This window comes from Neopsephotus bourkii, unplaced genomic scaffold (genome assembly GCF_033783945.1).
Source record: "Neopsephotus bourkii isolate Nb327-2 ecotype Australia unplaced genomic scaffold, CSIRO-AGI_Nbou_v1 NB_616, whole genome shotgun sequence".
Lineage (NCBI taxonomy): Eukaryota > Metazoa > Chordata > Aves > Psittaciformes > Psittacidae > Neopsephotus > Neopsephotus bourkii.
The window spans coordinates 2,769,544-2,791,287 of NW_026901116.1; the positions used below are offsets into that span (position 1 = coordinate 2,769,544).

Consider the following 21,744-nt stretch of genomic DNA (forward strand, 5'->3'; position numbering starts at 1 on the left):
CCCAACCTGGGTTATTCCATGATCCTATGATATTAACCCAAAACAAAGCAGCAAGAGGCAGGGCTGGCGGATCCCCACCACACACTGCCCTATTGCCTAGTTCAGTGGGAATAACCTTCCACCTTCATTTGCAGTTGCATTTCCTTGTTTGCAGGAAACAGGTTCCTTGGGGAAAGTGAACTGGAACCTCCATGAGGAACACTGTCTGTGCTGCTGAGGGGCCAGACCAGAGAGGCTGGTGTTAAACTATCCAGGGAATGCATAAATTCCTGTGTGATGACATGGAGAACTGAGGGTGGGGGGGAAGTGATGGGAGCTCCCAAAACATCACATCTGAAACGGAAATCCCACTTTGATCCAGCCATCTCCAGGCTGAACAAAGGCAAATGGCTTTCTGTGGAGCCCATGAGCAACTGGCCTTGTCCTCTCTTTTACACTGAGAGGCAGATGGAATAACTGACCTCCTGCAACCCTTCTCCCTCTGTTCCCTAAGCTCCTTTAATGGGGAAGAAGAAAACCAGTGCAACACCCAGGGATCAATAATCCCTACAAAACCCTGCTGCCGGTGCTGGGAATCCCAGCTGCCACCCTGTAAAGGCAAGGAGAGGAGGCGAGCGCAAATTGGGATGCAGGGAGGCATAATGCTCTCATTTACACTCCATAAGGTTGCTAGGTTATGGATTTTTGGGGGCATAAGCTGAAAGGGGATCCAGATGGCTCGAAAGCCTTGTGGTGGAAAAGCAGCGTGAGGCCAGAGAGGGAAGAATTCCTCTTTATGCTGCTGCCGGCTGCTCCCAGATCCTGGATTTCAGCGCTCAGGAATGCTCTCCACACAGACCCTTCCCATGGCATCCTTTCTCTCTACAGTAGAAGCTAAGGAGAAGAGGTAGCTGGATGCAGAAGGGTCTGGATATGGAGAAGAGTCACTCAAGCAATTCCTAGTGAGGAGCTCGGCAAGGGCTGTATTTTAGGATGCTGAGGCCATGAAAAAGCCTTCAGGAAAAGCCAAACCAACCCAGAGCTCATCCTGCTGGGAATTTACACTAATGCCACGTCACTGCCACTGCTTGCTTTTCCTAATCCTCCCAGCAAAAGGAGCCTGTGCAGCCTGCCAGCCCTTCCCTGCTTCCAACAGAACTGCCTTGTGGGGAGGGATGTTTTTAATTGCTCCTTCTCCTCTGCTAACAGAATCCAGGAGGATTTTGCCACACTTCAGAACCCAGCTAAAAGCCCTCCCCGGAGCCATATGGATACAGGACACAAACTGCTTCACTCCCGTGGGATCCACACAAGGAAAGGTGGCTGCAAGGATTGTAAACCCCTCAAAACTGAGCTTGGGAATGGAAAGTGGAAGTTTTCCACTCCCAGATTGCAAAGCCAAGTGCTATAACCTCGCTGCTTGATGGAGATAAATAGGCATGAACCCAATGTATGCACCTCCTATGCTGTCACACAGGGCTCAGCACTGATGGTGATCCCATGGGATCATCCTTCTTCCATGCTCTCCCTGAACTCATGGCCTCACCTTAGTGGGATGGAGAACATGAAAGGAGCTTAAATTCAGGGGTAGCAGCACCCTGTGGGTGTGTAATCTGGAAGCAATGGATAACCACACATGAACTGTCAGCATCAGACACCAGCACCAAGAACCTGGCTTCTTAGATGGGTTTCATAGAACAATAGAATAGATTGGGTTGGAAAGGACCTTAAGATCATTCAGTTCCAACCTCCCTGCCATGGGCAGGGACACCTCACACTAAACCATCTCACCCAAGGCCTCGTCCAACCTGGTCTTGAACACTGCCAGGGATGGAGCATTCACAACCTCCCTGGGCAACCCATTCCAGTGCCTCACCACCCTCACAGGAAAGAACTTCTTCCTTAGATCCAATCTAAACTTCCCCTGTTTCAGTTTTAACCCATTACCCCTTGTCCTGTCACTACAGTCCCTAATGAAAAGTCCCTCCCCAGCATCCTTATAGCCCCCCTTCAGATACTGGAAGGCTGCTCTGAGGTCTCCACGCAGCCTTCTCTTCTCCAGGCTGAACAGCCCCAACTTTCTCAGCCTATCTCCACACAGGAGGTGCTCCAGCCCCTGATCATCCTCGTGGCCTCCTCTGGACTTGTTCCAACAGCTCCATGTCCTTTTTATGCTGAGGACACCAGAACTGCACACAATGCTCCAGGTGAGGTCTCACGAGAGCAGAGCAGAGGGGCAGGATCACCTCCTTTGACCTGCTTGTTTCTCAGAGTTTGAGCCCTTAAATCAGTAAAACCCCAAGTCCGGGATGTGCTGCTGCTAAAAACCCAACCAGCTTCCAAGCAGGTTACCTAAAGCTTGCGTTTCTCTTGCAGCTGACCGACCAAAACCTGCTGAATGCTTCCCAAGTGCTTCAGAGCTACTGGGGCTTCCTCAGGCAGCGAGGCTAAAACACACCAAAGCATCTCTTAGGCACGGAATAGTTTGGTGTCAGATCTTTACACATTCCCAGGCACTGAATCGCCCTCCTAGAAGGCAAAATAGATGAGTGGCACTAAGGAGGCAGCTTAGCAACGAGCAGGCAGAGCGTCTGCTTAAAGGTCAAGAGAGCACTCGATGCCGGGAGCCCTCGTGTTTGGTTTTACTACGAGGTAAGGAGGCTTCCAGGGAGCCTGGTTATTAAATACATAGAACCATGGAATGGTTTGGGGTGAAGGGGCCTTAAAGCTCCTCCAGCTCCAACCCCTGCCACAGGCAGGGACCCCTTCCACTGGAGCAGCTTGCTCCAAGCCCCTGTGTCCAACCTGGCCTTGAGCACTGCCAGGGATGGGGCAGCCACAGCTTCTCTGGGCACCCTGTGCACCAGCATCATTTAGAACCAGTCTTTAAAGCCAAGAGTTTCCCCTCCTCAGACATCATTATCCATCCTTCCAACCCATTCCTACCCATCTTCTCCAAAACCCTGGCATTTGAGGGGAAAACCCGTGTCGAGACGAAACACAAAGAAAGGTCCCACCCCTGTGGGGATTTTAGGGCAGCATCATCAAGAAGCATCATTGAAATTCCAGGGGAGAAGGCAGTTTTCCTCCGCTCCACAGGGAATGCCATGTTAAATCACATTTGGATTCACAGAACAAGGCTGCTAAAACCCCACCGCGGCGTCTATTGGCACATTTCAATGAAAACACCGTGGCCTCATTAGTATAGTGGAAATTATGAGCTTGTCTTTGTGTATATTTCAAAGCTTGCCTCTGAAAGTAGGTTGGGTCAGGGCCAGGAATTCCTGGCCTGGAGCTGCCACACTCAGCACTTGGGGATTGCGTGGCTCACACAGGTCAAGCGGCCCTGCAGCCACTGACCCAGGAGAAAGGGCATTTAAATCATACCCTGTGGGGAAAGGCTCAGGGCAACATTGGGAGAGGAGGCAGAGCAACAGGGTTTGAAGTGAAGCCTCCTCCAGCTCAGCCCCATGCATGGTTTTCCTGGTGAGCACGCCCTAATGAAAGCACAGACTGTGATTAAGAGGATGCAGGAATGTGGGTGTGTGGAGTTTCACCCTGCTCCCACTGCTCCAAACAGCCAGGGTGAGAGCATCCCATCGACCAAAAAGCTCTGTTACCTTCTGGGAACCCCAGCCTGGTTTGTGATGGAAGGGAGCTGAAAGCTCCTCCAGCTCCAACCCCTGCCACGGGCAGGGACCCCTTCCACTGGAGCAGCTTGCACCAAGGCCCTGTGTCCAACCTGGCCTTGAACACTGCCAGGGATGCGATCTGATCAAGTGAGTCCAGAGGGGGATGCTGCGAGGGCTGGAGCAGCTCTGCTCTGGAGCCAGGCTGAGAGAGCTGGGCTGGGGCAGCCTGGAGAAGAGAAGGCTCCTGAAGGGGAGACCTTAGAGCAGCTCCAGTGCCTAAAGGGGCTGCAGGAAAGCTGGAGAGGGGCTTGGGACAAGGGCCTGTAGGGACAGGCCAAGGGGAATGGCTTGAACCTGCCCGAGGGGAGACTGAGCTGAGCTCTTAGGCAGAAGCTCTTCCCTGTGAGGGTGCTGAGGCGCTGGCACAGGGTGCCCAGAGAAGCTGTGGCTGCCCCATCCCTGGTAGTGCTCCAGGTCAGGTTGGACACAGGGGCTTGGAGCAAGCTGCTCCAGTGGAAGGGGTCCCTGCCCGTGGCAGGGGTTGGAGCTGGAGGAGCTTTAAGCTCCCTTCCAACCCAAACCAGGCTGGGATTCTATGATCTATAACTTGTTTGTAAGTAGAAACAGAATGGGCCACGAAAGCCCAAATCCTTCGCCATAAGAGGCAGCCTCATGAAACAATACCTTTTGCAGGACCTGCTCCTCTCAAGATGGGACTTGCAGCCTCTCTCAAGTAAAAGCTTTCAGCTTAGCTCCCTACTTACCCGCACGGGCGCCGCAACGCAGCCACGCCACACAAACCCAAGGTATCTCCTGACAGCTACTGCGGTTTGGGACCAGGGATGCTGGAAAGAAAGAAAAAAGAACCCTAATATTGCACAAAAATACAGAGGGAGGGAGGGAGAAGATGAAGATCTTGGGTTTAAACCCTTGGATTCACAAAGGCTCCTATAAATCGTTTCAGCTCTTAGTAACAGCACAGAGATCCCCTTTGAAAGCGCATCGATGACGTTACGCAGCACAGAAAGAAAAGGGGGGGGAAGGCACGGCTAATCCTCGTAATTTTATAAGCATCGAAGACACTAATCCCTTGATCTCATTGAACAGGATTAGAATTACTCCCTCCCCAGTAAATGGACGAAGTTTTCGACCAAATGGAAACAAAAGCAGAGAGGAGCCTGCAGAGCCGGTGCCACACAGCGAGAGCTCACCCAGCAGTGCTCACCAGGGCTGCGTTTGGGGTGGAACAGAACTGAGCTGCTTCAAAAGGAGCGCGAGCAGCAGGTCATGGAGGGGGTTCCACCCCCCTGCAGCCCTGATCCAGCTCTGGGGCAGCAGCACAAGAGGGACGTGGAGCTGTTGGAGCGAGGCCAGAGGAGGCCATGGAGATGCTGCGAGGGCTGGAGCAGCTCTGCTCTGGAGCCAGGCTGAGAGAGCTGGGCTGGGGCAGCCTGGAGAAGAGAAGGCTCCTGAAGGGGAGACCTTAGAGCAGCTCCAGTGCCTAAAGGGGCTGCAGGAAAGCTGGAGAGGGGCTTGGGACAAGGGCCTGGAGGGACAGGCCAAGGGGAATGGCTTGAACCTGCCCGAGGAGAGACTGAGCTGAGCTCTTAGGCAGAAGCTCTTCCCTGTGAGGGTGCTGAGGCGCTGGCACAGGGTGCCCAGAGAAGCTGTGGCTGCCCCATCCCTGGCAGTGCTCAAGGCCAGGTTGCACACAGGGGCTTGGAGCAAGCTGCTCCAGTGGAAGGGGTCCCTGCCCGTGGCAGGGGTTGGAGCTGGAGGAGCTTTAAGCTCCCTTCCAAGACAAACCAGGCTGGGACTCTACAATGCACTCAAAACCCCCTCCCCGCTCTGTGCAATCCTTCTCACTTTGCATGGCCATCACCATGCCCATCCTCAAAAGTCCCATCTTTTGTCTCAGACACCAAGTGCGATGCTGGGGCTGAACCCAACACTTCTCAGCTCCAAAGTGAAAGAAAAGAACCCCTACCCTGCAGCTGAGCTGACAACCACGAGCAGGAAGCAGCCCCGGGGGAAGCCCAGCTGGCAATGGGTCTTCACACAGAACAATGGAAAACGAGAGGCTTTAAAGCCCCAGGAAATATTTGCCTGTCCCAGACAGAGCTCTGGGTGGAGAGAAGTTTAATTCAGTCCTTACGGGAATGCTGGTGCTCCTTCCCATCCGATTTTAATGGGATATTGGTCTTCATTCTTTCTCTTACCTATGGGACTGCAGCTCCTGCCCTCAAAGGGGTTGACCAAAGAGCCAAACCCTCCTGCTTCCACCCCTGATGGGAATCTTCACAGCCCCATAGCTCTTATGTTCCCTCCTAAAAGCTCCTCCAAGCCAAGAAGTTGGGAATACCACGGTTGGTTAAGGGCAGGGAGAGGGTAATGGAGTGATGGCTGAAACGAGGAGGGCAGCAGCTCTCCCTGCTCAGCACTTTCAGTTTCTCTCCTGCAGACAAGCTCCTGCTGGTTTCCTCTAAGGCGCTTTGGGAGTTAAAAGCTTATTAACAGCAAGATTAATGCTGCACAGGGATAAAAACAGATAATCACAGGATCATTTAGGTTGCAAAAGACCTTTAAGATCATCAAGTCCAACCATTAATGCAGCACCCCCAAGCCACCACTCAATCATGTCCCTCAGTGCACATCTCACATCTATTAAACACCCCCAGGGACGGTGCCTGCAGCCCTGCCCTGGGCAGCCTGTTCCAATGCCTGAGCACCCTCTGGGGCAGGAATTGTTCCTCAGCTTCATCTAAACCTGCCCTGGTGCAGCTTGAGGCCGGTTCCTCTTGTCCCATCCCTTGTTCCTTGGGAGCAGAGCCCAGCCCCTCCTGGCTCCATCCTCCTGTCAGGCAGTTGGAGGCAGCCATCAGGTCCCCCCTGAGCCTTCTCTTCTCCACACTGAACCCCCCAGGTCCCTCAGCCCTTCCCCATCACACTTGTGCTCCAGGCCCTGCACCAGCTCCAGTGCCCTTCTCTGGCCCCGCTCCAGCCCCTCAATGTCTCTCTTGTAGTGGAATGAACACAGGATTCGAGGTTCAGCCTCACCAGTGCCCAGTGCAGGGGCACAATCCCTGCCCTGGCCCTGCTGCCGCACTGGTGCTGACCCAGGCCAGGATGCTGGGGGCTTCTTGGCTGCCTGGGCACAAGCTGCTCATGGTCAGCTGCTGTCAACCAACTCCAGACAACCAAAACACCCCCTAACACACACGACCACAGCACCTTTCTGGGTGGAAAAGCCTCAATTCCTCCATGACCATTCTCAGGGCTTTCTGTGGTTTCTAACACATCAACAGCCCTTGTGTCCTTGCTGCTGCATGCATCTCCATCCCCTGCCTCCACTCAGACAGGACCTCTCTAGCACACTGTAAACCAACCCATGATCAAAAGAAACTCCCAAAGAAACCACGAGAGTTATTCCTGGTGCTTCCCACATTCATAGCCCAGCAGCTGAAGCAAAAAGACACCAATGAAAGGACCAGAGCCCGGCCCTCACTCATCCTCCTGCTCTCAGCATCTTGGCCACTTTTTCCAAAGGCTGATCCAGTTTTAGCTCTGGTGTTGGAGCAACCTGAGACCTCCGAGCCTCCGGATCTGCCGAGGCAGCTGCTTGCAACTGATCTGATCCCTGAGCTCTGGCACCAGCTCCTGCTGCCCATCCACGCATCAGTACAGATCCTTTTCCTCCTCCTGGAGGCACAGGGTCATCCATCCTCCACAAGGAGGCTTTTCCTCTCCTGCCATCACTCATCCCTACCTTGGAGGCTCCACAGCTGCTCTGCCCTCACCACTGATGCTATTGCTGGTATCCCTTTGAGGTGCTGTGGGTAGATGTTCTTTCCTCCCATTGACATCCCTCTGGCACCACAATCAGTTCAGTGACAGGACACAGGAGCCCTTTACACGTGGTTGGAGCTGTTCAGGTTTCTTTTCATGGATGGAAATCAAATGCACAATACAGGGAGTAAAGAGACACACTGGATGGCCCATGACACTGCCTTGGGGTCTGGAGAGCATCTAAATCCAATACACCTCCATCCCTAGGGAACACATGGGTACCACGGCATCCTGGAATGGGATGGGGAAAATGGTTTTGCTCCAACCTGATGTGCCTGATGGAGAAGATCATAGAATGGTTTGTGTTGGAAGGGAGCTTAAAGCTCCTCCAGCTCCAGCCCCTGCCACGGGCAGGGACCCCTTCCACTGGAGCAGCTTGCTCCAAGCCCCTGTGTCCAACCTGGCCTTGAGCACTGCCAGGGATGGGGCAGCCACAGCTTCTCTGGGCACCCTGTGCCAGCGCCTCAGCACCCTCACAGGGAAGAGCTTCTGCCTAAGAGCTCAGCTCAGTCTCCCCTTGGGCAGGTTCAAGCCATTCCCCTTGGCCTGGCCCTACAGGCCCTTGTCCCAAGCCCCTCTCCAGCTTTCCTGCAGCCCCTTTAGGCACTGGAGCTGCTCTAAGGTCTCCCCTTCAGGAGCCTTCTCTTCTCCAGGCTGCCCCAGCCCAGCTCTCTCAGCCTGGCTCCAGAGCAGAGCTGCTCCAGCCCTTGTAGCATCTCCATGGCCTCCTCTGGACACACTCCAGCAGCTCCACGTCCCTCTTGTGTTGGGGGCAAAGATGCTGAGGTTTCCCCATTCCTCAAGTGAGGAACCAAATGCTCACCAGTACCATGACACCACCGGGGTTTCTCATCCTCTCCTCGAGTACGTTTTCCATAGGATTACCAGCACTTCCCAGCCAATCGAAAGGTTCCCACCGGGGTCAGGCTGAGCTCATGGGCTGATAAAGCCCCACATGGCATCATCACTGATGTCATTCCCAATCAGTGCTATTAGGGTGGGGACAAGGGCAGGACGGGCACTCCTGACACAAAGTCTGAGTGGGTTCAGGCCAATGTCACAGCTAGGAAGGGGCAGGGAGGGAAGTGTGGGCATGGCAGATGTTATCTTATGTCAACAACACCCCGTGTTAGAGCACAGGCAACGAAACCAAACAGAAACAGAGCTCAGCTGCACCAAACACAGCCAGACCATGGGGGCTGAAGAGCAGGGGAAGCTTCAAAGTCAATACACCACCCTTCAGGGTTTGACACCAATGGGCCCAAGGTGGGTGAAGACCACCAGAGCATCGCACCTCCTGCCCCGGCCTGGTAAATGGGGCTGTCTCCGGTTATAGTGCAGGTGGGTGACACAGGAGGAGTGTGACCCGGTGGGAGAGGACCTTCTCCCAGGGGAGCCAGGCCCTGCCAAGCCCAGAGGCACATCCAGCCAGGCTTCCCTTGGCCTTTTCAACATCCAGCTGCTGGTTTATGGCTGCATCACTCCCAACACATCCATCCTCTGCCTTACAGCCAATGTGAAGGAGATGGACGGGTTGCTGGGAAGGATGACCCAAGATGGGACATGTGGAGAGGTGGTCCATGAGCATGAAAGCTCTCCTAGCAAAGCTGGGTGCACTTGTATCACCCCACACATGTCCACACAGGGAGAGCAACAAATCCCAGACTGGTTTGTGTTGGAAGGGACCTTAAAGCTCACCCAGTTCCAACCCCTGCCACAGGCAGGGACCCCTTCCACTGGAGCAGCTTGCTCCAAGCCCCATTCAACCAGGCCTGGATCCCACCAGTCCTCCTGGCTGCGTCAGCCATGCAGGGTTGGAAGGATTTCCTTTGTGTCTGTTAAATACCTCAGCTGGAGCATTTTGGGTTCCTTCCACCTCGCCCCCAAGCACTTCTTCTGTCAGGGGCTATATCCTTCCTTGGAGGCAAAAGCCTGCTGCTTCTCCAGGCTGAAGGCCAAGTCTAGGTTTAAGTTTTGCTCCAGATGGCACAGCACCCTGGATGCATCAGCTGGAGCATCCAACCTGGCTGAATAATGTAATAGAGCAAATAACCTGATTTACTCAGGGGCTGTTTGACATGCTCAAGGTCACTCTGTTTACACCCACTGTAGCACAGAAGTGTTAATGTGAACTCAGGCTACGAGCCTGCTGTCAAACTGAACTCAAACAGCAGCGGGATCATAGAACCCCAGCCTGGTTTGTCTTGAAGGGAGCTTAAAGTTCATCCAGTCCCAGCCCCTGCCACAGGCAGGGACCCCTTCCACTGGAGCAGCTTGCTCCAAGCCCCTGTGTCCAACCTGGCCTTGAGCACTGCCAGGGATGGGGCAGCCACAGCTTCTCTGGGCACCCTGTGCCAGCGCCTCAGCACCCTCACAGGGAAGAGCTTCTGCCTAAGAGCTCAGCTCAGTCTCCCCTCGGGCAGGTTCAAGCCATTCCCCTTGGCCTGGCCCTACAGGCCCTTGTCCCAAGCCCCTCTCCAGCTTTCCTGCAGCCCCTTTAGGCACTGGAGCTGCTCTAAGGTCTCCCCTTCAGGAGCCTTCTCTTCTCCAGGCTGCCCCAGCCCAGCTCTCTCAGCCTGGCTCCAGAGCAGAGCTGCTCCAGCCCTCGCAGCATCTCCATGGCCTCCTCTGGCCTCGCTCCAACAGCTCCACGTCCCTCTTGTGCTGCTGCCCACAAGGAAAGGAAAACGCTCATTTTGCTGTCAAAGCCTCAGGTCTGAGCCTGGACCTGCCTTTATTTCACCGTCCTCTGTCCCCCAAAGCCGCTGCTGGCAGCGAGTTGAGCAACTCAGGCTTGAAGCTCTCCCTGTCTGTGGCAGCAGCAGGGCTGTTTCAGTGTGTGCTGCTCGGCGCCCACAGCCCTGCTCACCCAGGGAGGACACCAGAGGACACACACAGAGGATGCTCCAGTTTCGCTTCTGGCTAATGCGTCCCGTTTCTGGGAAGCTGCTGCATCCCCTTGGCCCAGCCTGCAGCTGGGATAGGCTCCCTGCAAGCTGAATCACCTACAACAACCCAGACAGAGAAATAAAGGGTACCATCAGCCGTCGGAGGAGCTGGTTTCTGTGTGTGGACACACAAAACACTGCCCGAAACCAGCTGAGCCCGCAGCCGCTTGGAAACAAAGGGATGAAGGGGCTCCCTTCAGAGCATCCCCGGGCTCCGAGAGCCCAGAGACAAAGGAAAACCAGGAGGCAGCCGGGGAAAACCGGGGTGAGGAGGAGGAGGAGGAGGCAGCATCACATCAGGCGCCGGAGCCGGGCTCGCGTGTTGCCGAACACGTTATCCATGGCAGGAAACTCGGGATCAAAGGAGCGGAGCGTGCCAGAGCAAGATGTCATCCCCACCGCCTGCCAAAGGTGCGCTGGGGAGCAGGGAACAACCCCTCCCAATGCACACCGGTGCTTCCCAAGGGTCCAGCACCGCTTCCAGGCTATGGGACCCATGGAGATACTCTCTTCCATGCACAACAAGGAGGAGCTGACCTAACCCGAAGCAACCCTCACAAAGGGCATTTTTACCCCTTGGATTCCAGTCCCATAGGATCCCACATGCATCCCCTTCCAAAGTGGGCACAGTGTGGATACTGGGAGCGCTCGGGACGTGCCTGTGCAGCAGGAACAGCAGCTCCGGGTAACTCCCAAAGCAGCTTGTCCCATTCCTGAAGCCAAAGAAACCCACGGCGCCCTGTCCTGGCCCTCGGAATGCAAAGGGATGTGCCTGGTAACAAACAGGGAATGGGACGATCCACGGACCCCCAGCCAAATGTGGGGTGGGACCCATAGGAGCTCCCCTTATAAAGGGGGTCCAGGTGGGGTGGGAGATGCTCCTTGTCCCTTTCACTATCCCAGCCTCTTCCAATGTCACTGCTGGGTGACACTGCCCCATGTCACAGCCTGCTGCCCCTTCCTCTGCCCCACAAGTAGGGACTTTATGGGTCCTAAATGGCACCTTATGGCACAGCTATAGGGGTGCCAGCCACCCCAATGGTACACCCAGGCACTGCCCTATGTGGGGCAGAAGGGACAGGCTTTGCCCTGCAAGCCCCATTTCCCTCTGGAGGTGCCTGCCCCATAGGGGACTGTGGAGCCAAGGGAGGGCAGCCTGTCCCCATGGAGAGTGCTGAAGGGGAGTTCCCCTGCCCCACAGAGGGCCTAAAGGAAGGTCCCAGCCCCACAGAACAGTTCACAAGATCCTTGCCCCACTGGGGTGCTGAAGAAGGGGTCCTGCCCCATAGAGCAGTGCATAAGAAGGGCCCTACCCCACGGAGCTGCTGAAGAACGGGTCCTATCCCATAGAGCAACGCACAAGGAAGGGCCCTACCCCACAGAGGTGCTGAAGGAAGGGCCCTGCCCCATAGCACAGTGCACAAGGAAGGTCCCTGCCCCATAGAGTGGTGCGAAGCAAGAAGGTCGCTGCCTCACAGGGCTGCTAAGAGAGATCCTGCCCCACAGAGCAGCGCACCAGGAGGGGCCCTACCCCACAGAGGTGCTGAAGAAGAGACCCTGCCCCACAGAACACGAACAGGGAGAGGTCGGTGCCCCACAGAGGCGCTAGAGGAGGGTCCCTACCCCACAGAGCGGTTCACAGAGAAGCCCCAACCCCATAGGGTGCCGGAGGGGGGGCTCTGCCCCACAGGACAGCGCACACGGAGAGGCCGCTGCCCCATAGCGGCCCACAGGGGAGCCCCGGGTCCTCCGGCCCCCCAGGGGGCTCCCGCCGCCGCCCCGCACTCACCCGCCGCTGTCCCGCCGAGGCTCGCGCCGCCCGCACTGCCCGGCGGCGGGGAGGGACCCGGATGGAGCCGGCCCCGCCCCCGGCCATGGCCCCGCCCCCTGCCCGCCGACGGGCCCCGCCTCAGCGCCCCCTCCTGCGCCTGCGCGGGGCGGGCTGCGTCGTGACGTCACGGCGGGGGTGGGGAGGGAGGGGAGTGCTGCGCCATTGGGGGCCATGGGGGGAGATGGGGGGACGTATGGGGCTATGGGGGACATAAGGGGACATGAGGACATGAGGGACATAGGGGGACAGGGGGAGGCATGAGGGACATGGGGGGACATGGAGCCAGGAGGAACATGGGGGGACTTAAGGGACATATGGGGATGGGGGGACACTGGGATGGGGTGGCAGTGGTGAGGTGTAATAGGGCAGGAGATGGCTGTGGGGACAGGGAGAGCAGATAAGGATGGGACTGGGAGAGGGAGGTGGCTGGGAATGGGCTGTGGGGACAGGAGGTGACAATGGGGACATGGAGAGGGGGACAGGAGGTGACGGGACAGGGGCTGTGGGGACAGGAGGTGACAATGGGGACAGTGGCACCAAATACAGGGGCATGATGTAGTGGGGATGTGAGGTGACTGGGGACAGGAGGTGGCAATGGGGACATGGAGAGGGGGACAGGAGGTGACTGGGAACAGGGGCTGTGGGGACAGGAGGTGACAATGGGGACATGGAGAGGGGGACGGGGGCTGTGGGGATGGGAGGTGTCAGTGGGGGCCGGAGGTGGCACTGGGGACAGGGATGGGGGTGGCAGTGGGTGAGGATGGGGACAGGGCATGGCAATGGTGACAGAGGAGATGATGGGTGGTGGCAGTGGGGCTGAGAGGGGGCAGGAGGTGGAACCATCGTGGTCATCACCAGCAGGGTGCATGAGGGGAGAAGGACCCATCTGTACCCCATCAGTGTCACCATAGGATCATGGCATGGTTTGGGCTGGAAAGGACCTCGAAGCTCATCCAGTTCCAACCCATCTCATCGCTTATGGCATCCTGGAGTGGCCCCCAGCCAGCATCACCTGCCTGGGACAAGCTCTCACCCGGGCAGGCAGGAGGAGAGAGCCCATCCTGCACCTCCATAGCCAGGATCTGCATCCCGAGGGAACAGGAACCGAGCGATGCGATGGTGACAGTGCCCATCTGTGCATGGCTCTGAGCCCTGCAGCCAGGATGCTCCTATGGAGCCAGGCTGAGAGAGCTGGGCTGGGGCAGCCTGGAGAGGAGAAGGCTCCTGAAGGGGAGACCTTAGAGCAGCTCCAGTGCCTAAAGGGGCTGCAGGAAAGCTGGAGAGGGGCTTGGGACAAGGGCCTGTAGGGACAGGCCAAGGGGAATCATAGAATCATAGAATAGTTAGGGTTGGAAAGGACCTTAAGATCATCCAGTTCCAACCCCCTGCCATGGGCAGGGACACCTCACACTAAACCATGGCACCCAAGGCCTCATCCAACCTGGCCTTGAGCACTGCCAGGGATGGAGCATTCACAACCTCCCTGGGCAACCCATTCCAGTGCCTCAGCACCCTCACAGTAAAGAACTTCTTCCTGAATTCCAATCTAAACTTCCCCTGTTTCAGTTTTAACCCATTACCCCTTGTCCTATCACTACAGTCCCTAATGAAGAGTCCATCCCCAGCATCCCTATAGGCCCCCTTCAGCTACTGGAAGCTGCTCTGAGGTCTCCACGCAGCCTTCTCTTCTCCAGGCTGAACAGCCCCAACTTTCTCTCAGCCTCTCTCCATACAGGAGGTGCTCCAGCCCCTGATCATCCTCAGGGCCCTTCTCTGGACTTGTTCCAACAGTTCCATGTCCTTTTGATGCTGAGGACACCAGAACTGCACACAGAACCTGCTCGAGGGGAAACTGAGCTGAGCTCTTAGGCAGGAGCTCTCCCCTCCACCGGCTGCAGCTCCGGCTTCTCCCCATGCCAAGCACTGGAAGAGCAGAACCTGACCTCGGAGCCCATTCGCTTCCCACATGGGCGCTGTCAGCTCCCGGCCCTGCAGGCTCCCCGCTCCCGCCCGCATTCCCAGCTCCAGGCAGCTCCGGCGTGCTGGGGCAGATCCCGAACCGTGTGAGGTGGGGATTCCCACAGCGGGATTGAGGCTGCGCTCGGTGCAAACCGGCCCCGTCTCATGGCTCCAGCATCCCGAAGTCAGCGCCAGCGCCGGCTTCAAAGGTGCTGCACATCCTCCCACAGCAGCTCCACTGGGAATGCTGCGAGAGGAGGTGGCAGCTGGGATCAGTTCATGGTGCTGCAGATCCGAGGGCCACTCGTGTCCAGCCCTGTGAGGAGAGAGGGGATACAGGAGAGCGGTGATGGTCCCACTGCAGGAGAAGCTTCCCATCCTAACAGCGCTGGCAAAGTCCAGCTGATTCCATCGGGACGGGGATGTGGCCGTGGCATGGCCCATGCATGAGGCTGAGGGATGGATCCATCAGCATGGATGAGGTGTATTCACTGCATCCTCATCACAGGCTCACAGCTAGTGACAGCCCTGGCTGCTCTCCTGGGCTCATCCTGCATCAGATCCAGTCCCTCATCCGCCTGACTGGGAAAGGAGATGGAAAATCAGACTCTCCTTGGACATCAATCATAGGACAGTTTGGGTTGGAAGGGGCCTTAAAGCTCCTCCAGCTCCAACCCCTGCCATGGGCAGGGACCCCTTCCACTGGAGCAGCTTGCTCCAAGCCCCTGTGTCCAACCTGTAGGAGAGTCATAAAACCCCAAACCATCCCCATGGGCAGGGACCTTCTGCCTCTGGCCATCAGGTGCCTGCAGTCAGGCTGTCACTGCGACTCCAGTGCTGGCACAGGGCTCTGGGCTCTGCTGCTGCTCATGGCCAGCAGCTCCCTGCGGGGTAGTGCCCTCCCTGCCTCAGTTTCCCCTCTGGGAATTGCTGTTGCCTCTATGAGGACATGGCTGAGAAAGTCCCATTTGAGGGATGGGATGAGCCTGTGGGCTGGTGGCGTGAGTCCTGTGGGATGGGGACACCCAGAACTGGCTCATACTGGGGAGCAGGGACGTGTCTCCCAGCTCTGATTCACCCCCTGCCTGCAGAGGAGGCTGTGATGCTCACTTTCTCCCTGCTCTCCTGCTAATAATACCCCCCTTGATGTAGGGGAAGATCCAGTTCTTCCTCACTCAGTGAGTGAAGGCATTTGAGATCTAGCACAGCTGCATGCCTGGACCTTACAGCAGAGAGATGGGCTGATAGGGGAGGGTGCATCTCTCATTGGGAAGGTGGAAGATGTCTCCTTTCTCTTCTCATTCCTCTCCAGGATCATGGAATCATGAAGTGGTTTGGGTTGGAAGGGACCTTAAAGCTCATCCAGTTCCAGCCCCCTGCAGGAGGACTCTTGTTTGACCTCATCACTGAGCGAAGTCTGTGCTGCTGAAATCTCAGCCCTCAGCCCATCTGCCAGCAGCAGAAGATGCGGTTTGGGCTCAACTGTGCTGGCAGCAATGGGCTTTGGTCATCTTAGCATATGTCAGCAGGACAGAGGACATAAAACCAGCCTACCTGGACCTGGTCAAGAGCACCTTCAACCTCACCAGCCTGGCCAAGCCAGTCATACCAGTGTTGTGGATGGGAGTGCTGGTGGGCAGAGGAAGAGATGGGCTCCTGCAGACCATCCCTTTCTCTTGGTCCCAGCACCCATGGCATATTGCTGTCCAGTCCTGGACACCTTCATGGTCAAGTGTCCTCCTCCAGCTCCTTCTCTGGGTATATTCCCCCTTACTCTGCCCTTTTTCCCTTCTTCATCCACCACATTTGGCCTCCCCATTCCTTGTTCCTTTTCTCCCTCTTTATTTGAGGTCTATGGTGGCCAATCCAAGCGGGTGCATGGCCACCAAAGGACTCTTGCTGGTGAGCATCAGACACATGCAGAGTGTGCCCATCCCAGCTCTGCCTCCCAAGCGGGATGCAAGGAACCTTTCTCCCTGCATCCCTGCTGCCGCAGCGTCGTTGGGCCGGTAGCACCGGCGTTGCTCCATACTTGGGGTGCAGGATTGCTTCCTCAGGCCTCTTCTCCACCCCTTCCATGGCGTCAGCAGCACTTTGATATTGCCCCTTGCCAGATTGCTGTGGAGCGGGGAGGAGCAGGGCAGCTTCTTCCTCTTCCTTATAGCAGGGCGAGATTTGTCTCCTGAATGGCTTTGTGAGTCAGGAACAGCGCTGCTCCTGCAGGGCTTGCCCCGGGGCCCCACCTCCTTGTGATCCACATCCTCAGTCCTGACACCCACCCGGGGTGATCTTGCTCTGGGCATCGCGTCCAGTGGAGCCAGTGGAGCAGGAATTGCTTGTGGTGGAAACCAAAACCCTGCAGCTCTTCCTCTGCATCAGTGTGCTGTGGGTGCAGGATGCTGCCAGGGAAAGGGAGTTTGACAGAATCCCAGCCTGGTTTCGGTTGGAAGGGAGCTTAAAGCTCCTCCAGCTCCAACCCCTGCCACAGGCAGGGACCCCTTCCACTGGAGCAGCTTGCTCCAAGCCCCTGTGTCCAACCTGGCCTTGAACACTGCCAGGGATGGGGCAGCCACAGCTTCTCTGGGCACCCTGTGCCAGCGCCTCAGCACCCTCACAGGGAAGAGCTTCTGCCTAAGAGCTCAGCTCAGTCCACTCCCCTCGGGCAGGTTAAAGCCATTCCCCTTGGCCTGTCCCTACAGGCCCTTGTCCCAAGCCCCTCTCCAGCTTTCCTGCAGCCCCTTTAGGCACTGGAGCTGCTCTAAGGTCTCCCCTTCAGGAGCCTTCTCTTCTCCAGGCTGCCCCAGCCCAGCTCTCTCAGCCTGGCTCCAGAGCAGAGCTGCTCCAGCCCTCGCAGCATCTTGGCTGTAGGGCTCTGAGCCACAGGCAGGGACTGAGCACACAGAGCACACAGAGCAGATCCTGCTTTGATGTCCAGCCCCTGGATGTCTGGGGTCTCCAGCTGAACTCAGTTCAGTCCCTATGGAGAGCCCATTGCTATGGGTGTTTTCCTATTACTGAGGACAGGAAATCTTTCCAAGTGCTGCCTTTTGGGGCAGGGACTTTTGTTTGCTGGTGGATGCAGGTGGTTTCCTCAGAAGCACTCAGGCAGCCAGACCCCCCCTCACCCCATTAACACCACAGGGCTCTGCCTCCTGCTCCAGGAAAAAGACCCTTATCCCATCTAAGTGCCCTTGTCCTGTGCAGGATCCGGCACAAGGAGGGACAGGCAGGGAAGAGCAGAAGATGGGTGGCAAATGGAGAAGTGGATGCAGCCCCAGCAGAGCTGCAGAGGGAAGAGGGCAGGACTGCTCCTCAGCCTCCGTGGTGTATGAACTGCGGGGGAATGAGGAGGAGGAAGGACAAGGAAGGCTTGTCTTTGGAAAGGAAACAGACCTATAAATAGTAGATGAGAAAGTTCCCTCAGCAGAGGTCAGACCGGTTTGTCCGAGGCAGCGAATGCATCTGCACGGTGAGTAATGCATGGAGAATGCCAGGTTGGAGCAAGCTGCTCCAGTGGAAGGTGTCCCTGCCCATGGCAGGGGTTGGGACTGGATGGGTTTTAAGGTCCCTTCCAACACGAACCAGTCTGGGATGCTATAAAATGTGATGCCACCTGCTGTCGGGGCCACCATGGACCTGTGCCATGTGCTGGTTTGGGATGGGGCCAACAAGGGACCAGGCTGAGAACTGCCACACTCATTGCCTACAGGGACCAAACCAGAGCTGAGAGCTGAATGAGTGGAACCAGATTCCCCTTATCCCTTAGGAGTGCATCGAGCCCATCACCCCCCCACGATAGAATCCCAGCCTGGTTTGGGTTGGAAGGGACCTTAAAGCTCCTCCAGCTCCAACCCCTGCCACAGGCAGGGACCCCTTCCACTGGAGCAGCTTGCTCCAAGCCCCTGTGTCCAACCTGGCCTTGAACACCGCCAGGGATTGAAGCCATCCGGGTCCTTGGCTGCAACCTCCACTTGTCCAACAGAATCCACCCAGACTGGGTGATGGGAGCAAGGGCCACGCACTCCAGGTGGGATGAGAGCTCCTCCTGGCTCAGAGCCGCGCTCTGTCTCTGCTGGTATCCGTCTGCTGGCCGGGCCCGAGGGGAGCTGCTCGCAGGAATGCAAGGCAAGAGCCAAGCCTGGGTAATGCTTTCCACATTATATTCATGGAGTTTCCGGCTATTTGCTGCTTCGGGACTTCCTGAGCCGGAGCTCGTACCCGTATCTTTGTGTTCAACGGGACTTGGTGCACTCGTGGGGATGGGGTGGGCACATCTGTGGGGTTCCCTTGGGGAAACGGGTCAACAGTAAGAGCCTGCATTAGAACCTCTGCACTCATGGCTCTGTGTTAACGTGCTTTAACCAGGGTAAAGCTGTGCAGCAGCGCTGTTACATCCCCTCCTCCTCTGTGCATGGGGAGGGTTGAGCAGGATTCAGCCCCGGGGCCATTGGATTTCCACATGAGGCTGCAATACAGAACATCTGGAGAACATCAGCCACAACGACACAGGAATGCTGCAAGCTAGGAACGGGTCCAGCCTGCCCTTTGCAGGCTGTCCCCCACACACACGGACTCTCACCCCAAAGCTATGGATGGCTTTGTGCTATGGGAGTGTTTGGGGTTTGTTGCAGGGATCCATCCCAGGGGTGTTTTGGGGGCTCCTGTGATCTGATGCCTGCTCTGTCTCGCCAGCATCCCCCCGAGACTTGGAATTTTTAGGGATTTTACATCCCTCTGTGTTGGCAATACAAGGTGATTCCCACCTTGCCAGGAGCAACCACTTCCCTCTAACGCGTGGGTTTAGGGATACAGTGGGGTGATGGACCAAAGGTCATCACCACCCTGGGGGTTCTGAGGGCAATTTGCTTTCTGGGGTGTTCTTTTTCTGTGGAAATAGGGGTCTTGCAATAACAGCAGGAATCGTGGAATCAACCAGGTTGGAAAAGACCTTTCAGGTCATTGAGTCCCACCATAACCCCAGCAGTGCCAAGGCCACCACTAACCCATGGCACTGAGGGCCTGCTCTATATGGTTCTACTTCCAAGGATGGTGATTCCACCACTTCCTAAGATCCCATCTCAATCTCCCCTCTGGCAGGTTAAAGCCATTCCCCTTGGCCTTGTACAGACCCTTGTCCAAGGCCCCTCTCCATGTTTCTTGTAGGCGATGACTGGAGCTCTTCCAATCACTTAGCACTTGTATTGCTGTATTTGGGACCCAGCATGCTCTTTGGTGACCCTCCTGCCCCATGTGAAAGGCAAGTCATAGAATCATAGAATAGTTAGGGTTGGAAAAGACCTTAAGATCATCAAGTTCCAACCCCCCTGCCATGGGCAGGGACACCTCACACTAAACCATATCACCCAAGGCCTTGTCCAACCTGGCCTTGAACACTGCCAGGGATGGAGCATTCACAACCTCCCTGGGCAACCCATTCCAGTGCCTCAGCACCCTCACAGTAAAGAACTTCCTCCTTATATCCAATCTAAACTTCCCCTGTTTAAATTTTAACCCATTACCCCTTGTCCTACCACTACAGTCCTGCTTTAGGTAGCAAAGGTATGTGCAGAGCACATGATTTATATCCTGAATTGAACCAAAACCAATAAAAATGGGGGGGGGATAAAGCTGGATCCTCTGCAACAAACATCCCCAGCCCCATTCTCATGGCTACCAATGGCCCCAGGCCAGAGGGGACTCTTAACTTGCCTCTTCCATGCCTAAAAGAGACGTGGTTAAGTGGGCATCGTTTTCCTGCCCTTGGTGTGTGCTGACGAGAGGCAGATGCTGCTCCTCTGAAGCTGCCTTGAAGTGAGGAAAGTCCCCACCCTTTGTACCAAACACAGCTTCAGCTCCTGCAAGTATGGGCAGAGCCTGGCCTCCTGATAGCATCAGGCCAGGAAGCACAGGGAGCAGGCAGAGCCTTCCCCTGGAGCCGGCTGGGCCTGCTTGGGATTGCTGGAGAAGGAAATGCCACCCAGAATGGGTCTGCTCTAATCCTACATCCAATGCTTCCCTCTCCACAGGGGTTTTACGGGTTTTGGCCCTTCTTGGAGCTGTTTGACTTGTGGCTATGGGACATGTTGCCTCTGTTTATATCATGAGTCAAAGAAGACTGCATCCTTGACTGAGGAAGATGCAGTCCCTGCCCTGAGCATCTTCCAGCTCCGGATGCTTCCTACCCAGCAAGGAAGGAAGGAGCTAAGGACCATTGCTGCCCATGGGTCATTTCTAACCAGTCTTTCTCTTGCAGAACCTCCTCATTGGACCCAGACATCAAAGCACCCTGCTGGCAGCAGCTCAATGGGTTGGTCACCCTGAGCTTCTGGATCTGCCTTTATACCCTATGGGAGTTTAGAGCTTCCAGCACCATCATCCCCACCCCTTGCACTAAAACAGGGTGAGAAGGGATGTCTTGTGCCACCTGCAGACAATGCTGTGATGCTCCTGCAAAGCCTCCCTGGCCCTGGTCTGCTATGGAGGAGAATGGGGGGTTTGTTGGGCACTGGTGACACAGGGACACAGAAATCTTTGTGATTGAGCCAGTTGGAAGCATCAGAGCTGGGTTTGCAATGTGAGCCTGAGGAACCCAAATGTCTCGTTACGCTGTGCTGTGGGAAATGATCCCAAGTGATCTCCTCCGAGCCATCCCAGCCCTGTAATGGGAGAAGGTTATGTCCTCACCAGGGATTAGAGCTGTTGGTGGTAAATCAGAGTGCAATGATCCAGCTGGGAATCATGGAATCACGGCATGGTTTGGGATGGAAGGGACCTCAAAGCTCACCCAGCTCCAACCCCTGGCATGGGCAGGGACCCCTTCCACTGGAGCAGCTTGCTCCAAGCCCCTGTGTCCAACCTGGCCTTGAACACTGCCAGGGATGGGGCAGCCACAGCTTCTCTGGGCACCCTGTGCCAGCGCCTCAGCACCCTCACAGGGAAGAGCTTCTGCCTAAGAGCTACCCTGAACTTCCCCTGTTTCAGTTTGACCCCATCACCCCTTGTCCTATCACTACAGTCCCTGATGAAGAGTCCCTTTCCAGCATCCTTGTAGCCCCCTTCAGACCCTGGAAGCTGCTCTGACCTCCAATGCTCACAGGTGACAACATATGGGAGTCCTGTGGCCAAACTGCATCCCCGTGCCTCAGTGGATGAAAACCCTTAAGGGGGATTTCCTTGCTCTTGGATGGGTTTGGGCCTTCATAGCTAGGGAGATGGGGGTGATATTAAGGTGTTTTTTCCTGTCTGCTATTAAATCCAGGAGAAATCCCAACCCAGAATCACCTTCACAACATGAAAGTCATGCCAGGAAAGGGCTTCACCTCTCCTCCCACCCTGGCCTGAGGTCTATAGGGCAGGAACAGCACTGAGATTCTCCCCATAAGCCCTCTCTGTATTAACCCTCTGGATAAATGGGGAGGCTGGAAGAACCAGGGCTCAGCAACCAGAGTAATCTGTGGGCATAGGGACCCCCATCCCACCGCTCCCTCACCCCCAGGATGCCCCTGCTGTCACTGGGCTCTTTGGGAAGGCCATTCACCAGATCCCCCTT

At 56.2% G+C, this 21,744-nt stretch overlaps 1 protein-coding gene across 3 annotated transcripts in view; it reads right to left on the minus strand.

Moving 5' to 3' along the window:
• The window catches only part of RNF24 (ring finger protein 24), a 31,776-nt gene extending 19,503 nt beyond the window's left edge, over positions 1-12,273 (minus strand). Inside the window, exons 1-2 of one of the 3 annotated variants that reach the window (XM_061351979.1) lie at positions 12,195-12,261; positions 4,376-4,456 (exon numbers count right to left, since the gene is read on the minus strand). The gene's annotated coding sequence lies outside the window, so the exon portion shown is untranslated. Of the gene's footprint in view, positions 1-4,375; positions 4,457-8,280; positions 8,417-12,194 lie in introns of those variants that run through there. The other 2 variants (XM_061351980.1, XM_061351982.1) reach the window with 2 other exon arrangements.
• Positions 12,274-21,744: the final 9,471 nt, after the last annotated feature.